Genomic DNA, 4864 nt, shown 5'->3' with positions numbered 1-4864 from the left:
GTAACAACAGAGGGCAGGTCTTGGGAGAGGAGGCTTCTGGGAAATGTAGTTTCCTGCGATTGCCCGGGTCCAGTTTCCCAACCACCACCACCATGGTGTGCTGCATGGTAGAGTATCAGAGCGTGAGAACTGATCACCAAGTTTGTAGTGTTTTTTTGTGGGCCAGTTGTCAAACACAGAATCACTAAATGATAAAAATCTCCCATGAAGTCTTAGTCGCTTTTCTATTGCTGTGAAGAGATAACATGACCAAGGCATCTTAGAACAGCGTTTATTGGGACTCACGGTTTCAGGGGGTTAGAATTCATGACTCATGGCAGGGAGCACGGCCGCAGACTGGATTGCACGGCCCTGGAACAGTGGCTGAGCGTTTACACCCTGATCTTCGGGCACGCGACAGGGAGCGCTAGATAACTGGGAATAGCATGGGCTTTTGAAGGCTCAAAGCCCAGCCCCAATGACACACCTCCCCCGATGAAGCCACACCTCCTCCAACGAAGCCACACCTGCTAACTCTAGGAAGTAGTTCCATCAACTGGGGACCACCAAACCTCCAAATATATGAGCCTTTGGGGGTCGTTCTCATTCGAACCACCCCACAAAGTGCTTATATTAAAAACAAAAGCAGTAAGTCCTCCAAGTTCATCACTTCCCAATTACGTGACCGCTCTCTGTGTACTTGAGGTAATTTTCTGCTGGCCCAGGCCTCTTAGGTACAGTGTGAAGGCAGCTCCTCCCCTCCTCCCTGCCTGTCCAGGGATGTCCGAGCAAGAGCTTAGAATGCAAGGTGGTTATTTACGCCATGGGAATTGGAAAAAGCTGCAGGCGAAGGCTCCTCTTGGGAAGCAAATGGCTAAACACGCTCAAGCTACCTCTGCTCTGCCATGGGAGAGGAAGCCTTTACCAAGACACCCGGAAGTGCAGGATCTAGGGAGGCAGGTTACTTGACCAAATGTGTGCTTTAGGCTAACCTGGGCCTCTTAGTGTAGTAGACAATTCATGGTCTAGGAGATGTCGTGGGGGATGCAGAAACTCTTACCCATGGTGGCTCACAAGGACTTCTGGTCTCCATGGGTCCCTGCGTGTATGTAATGTATCTACATACACTCGGATGCATACAAATAAAGTAAACACATTTCTTTCTTTCTTTTTTTTTTTTTTTTGAGATAGGGTTCCTCATAGTTTTGGAACCTTTTCTAGAACTCATTCTATAGAAAGGAGGCCGGAGAAGCCGCCTTAGTAGACTCAGTTCTCTACACCTTCGAATTTGCAGTTCGATGTGATTATCACCTTAAGGCCTGGTAAAAAGAGGCTGTGTTCTCTGTGCTTAGATTTACAGTCTAAGGCTTTACTCAGCCATTTTACCTATGTTTGTTAACCGTTGGCCTCGAACTCACAGAGAGAGGCACATGTTCGAGGTCAGAGGATAATTTCTGGGAGCCAGTTCTCTCTTTCCGCCATGTGGTTGGTCTGAATTTTGAGCTCAGGTCTCCGGGCTTAGAAGCAAGGCAATGGCAGGGGTCAGGCATTGGTGGGGCTGAAGCTAACATCTCAGGTAACCACTCTGCCACCTCAAGGCCTCCACATCTGCTTTATCTGATGCAGGGTGACAGCAAGCTTCTTGTCATCTCCCATAACTGAACCTAGGTGGGGGGAGGCTAAAGAGAGCAGGGCCCCAAGCTCAGAAAAATCAACACAAATCATAATTTGGATTGTTTCAGATGAATATGTTACTCTGGGAAGAATTTCATGTCTTTGCATGTTAAGCTATCTAATGAGAGCCTAAAGCAAATGCACCTGTTTCCTGCCTCTTTGTTAGAATGTAACAAACTTCAGAAGCTGGCTATGAAGCGCCTGGGCAGAACAAAGCAACAAGAAGCTGGGGAAGGGACCCTCCCTGCAGCTCACCAGGACACCAACAGGGCAGGGCAGGCCAAGCTCTGACTTAGTCACCTTCATTCATGGCAGGGGTCAGGCACTGGGTGGGGCTGAAGCTAACATCTCTGGTAACCACTCTGCCACCATCCTGGGACAGAAGAAGTCTTGCTTTCCATATCTGCCGGTGGAATTGGCCTCAGGAGCTGCAGAGGCAGAGACAGAGACAGCCCACCTCGGGGGAGGGGGACTCTGATCCTTCTAAGAAGATGTCCCCTCCTCAGCAGTCACTGTTGCCAGGCAATGACAGAAGAATCTTGCCTGTCAATCAAGGATGCACTTGACTTTAACCTGGGTGCTCTGCCGGGCACTGGGAGTGGCTACTGTTGGGACTCTAGAAAGTCAGGGGTCCCAGCCCCACAGACCCTCCCTGATCTTGGAGAAGAATCGTCTTCCCCTGACCCCTGTCTATATCAGGAAGTCAGTCAACAGGGCTATAGCCTGATTGGCCTACACCCATTGAGCCTGCCTAGAAAAGCCACAACCTGGGTTGCCTTGAGTTCCAGGATGGGGACGTGGAGATAGTTCTGAGACAGAGCCTTGCAATGTACCTGTCTTAGTGAGTGTTCTATTGCTGCGAAGAGAAACTGTGACCAAGGCAACACTTATAAAAGAAAACATTTAATTGGGGCTTGCTTACAGTTTCAGAGGGTGAGTGCGTGATCATCGTGGTTGGAAGCAGGCAGACGTGGCGCTGAAGCAGTAGTCGAAAGCTTTATATCCTGATTCACAGGAAGCAGGGGGGCCACCGGGGGAAGAGACACTGGGCCTGGCATGGGCTTTTGAAACCTCAAAGCTAGGGACACACCTCTCCAACAAGGCCACACCTCCTAACCTTTCCAACAATTCTTTAACTAAGGACTAAGCATTCAAATATATGAGCCTACGGAGCCCATTCTCGTTAAATCCCCACAGTAGCCAGGCTGACCTGGAACCTGCCATCCCCCTGCCCCCACAGTCTCCTTTGGCATTACTCACTGCCTTTTCGTTGGTTCCATGCACACTTGAATGCTGGGATTACATGCATGTGCTTTCCTGACTCCGGGAATGGCCCTGGGAGGAGACGGAACCCAGAAGGTACCACCCTGGCTTCAGTCCAACCTGTGGAGGGACGTTGAGTGGACAGGTTGCTGTCCCTCTCTGACTCCGTTTCCACATCGCAGCACCCTTGGCCAGTTGTTCTTTAAGTGGTGGTGGAGGAGGGAAGGGGGAGTCAATAGGAATCAGGGCCGGCTATCTGTTTTTGCCATAAACCTCTCAGGACAGGACAGGAACTCTATAATACCTATTTGAGGTGAGGCAAGGCCTAGGCTTTGAGAGGTGGTACCACATGCCCAGTGTCACATGACTCCTGAGCAGCAGAGTCAAGATTCCAGTTTCTAAGACAGCTCTACCATTAGCTCTGAGGCGTGAGAAACACCTGTGACCTTCAGACCCAAAGGCCCAAGCCTGTCCTCCGAAACAGACTGCAGCTCAACACACACCAAAGGATCATGGGATCCTTTCCCAGAATTCAGCAGCAGCCTTCTTGCCTTCCTTCTTGTAATTAACCACAAGTCAGGCGACCAGGATGTTCCTGGGGCTACCAGCATGCCCAGTTGGGCAGGAAGGGGCTGGCAGCCTACGGTCTAGTCATCTATACTGGCCTGCTGGGAATGGGTAATGAGGGGGACAGAAATCTAGGTAGAGAGAAAGCCCTGGGAGGTGAGGGGTGTTCTGTAGGCCACAGCAGGGCAGGGGTGGGGCCGCTCACCATTGCTCCTTTCCCTCTTGTATTAGTCAGGGTTCTCGAAAGGAAGAGAACCAATAAATGAATATACGTGGGATAGTTAGAGTGGCTCACAGGAAGGAGCCGGCACAGGCAGCCTAACAACGGCTGTCTCTCATTACAGAAGCTGAGAATACGGAAATTGCGGAATGTTTCAGCAGCCCCAATCTGACGGTGAAGGTTCCTGGAGAGTTGGTCTTCGGTCCACACTGGATTCCCAAAGATGCTGGTGCTAGTGTCAGCTGAAGAACCCCACTGCGACAGGGGGAACAAGCAGGCAAAAAGGTTTTCCTCGCTGCCCTTTTATCTGGGAACAGAAGGTGACACTCACTTAGGGTGGGTCTTCCTGCTTCAACTAATCTGACCTAGAAAAGTTTTAGTTGATTTCGGAGGCAGCCAAGTCGACAATGAAGATTAGTCCTGGCCCCACATCTCTATTATTATTTTCTTTGCTTTTTGAGGCAAAGTCTCACTATGTATACTAAGCTATCCTTGAACTTATGATAATCCCACCGTTGCTTCCTGAGGGCTGGGATTACAGGGGTAACCCGCCAGATTTGGCTCTCTCTATTATTTCTGCTGCTTTTTGCTTCTCATGGAGGCCGGAGAAAGAGGGGGAATTAAGGAGATATAGGAGGGAAAGGAGCCCCTCACGCTGGAGTCTGACTGAAGACGCTGACAGCTGAGAGTCAAGCGTTCCAGCACGAGGAACGTTTGCCGTGACGGCTGGCGGCCCACACAGCACAGCGGTTTCTCTTCGCAGAGGGATTTCAAAGAATGTTAGCCTAGCAATGAACTGTGCTCCAGTCCATACAAAGCTGTGTATGACAGCTTTCCTTTCCCAGCGAGAAATGGGCAGCTTTCTAGGAACCCCATTTGCAGCAACAGGTACGTCTTAACCTCCTTATGCAGCCTGCAACCAACGGTTTTACCTGACCAGATAACGGTTCTGCAAGGCATTGCCAGAGAAACGGTATAATCTCATTTATCCGAAAGGGAGAAGAAAAGAAAGGAAACTCCTCCCCAACCGCTTGAGCTGTCACTTGAGAGCCTCTCAAATCACACACGTATCAATGGCAGTTGTCAGGACCTGGAGTTAGAGGCTCTCTTGAGAAGCCACACTCACACACTCAGGAGTGACCTATCCCTTCCCTGAGCGCC

The sequence above is a fragment of the Myodes glareolus genome, chromosome 22 (assembly GCF_982192425.1).
Source record: "Myodes glareolus chromosome 22, mMyoGla1.1, whole genome shotgun sequence".
Lineage (NCBI taxonomy): Eukaryota > Metazoa > Chordata > Mammalia > Rodentia > Cricetidae > Myodes > Myodes glareolus.
The sequence above is the reverse complement of the archived record's forward strand: the minus strand, read 5'-3'. Positions refer to the sequence as shown.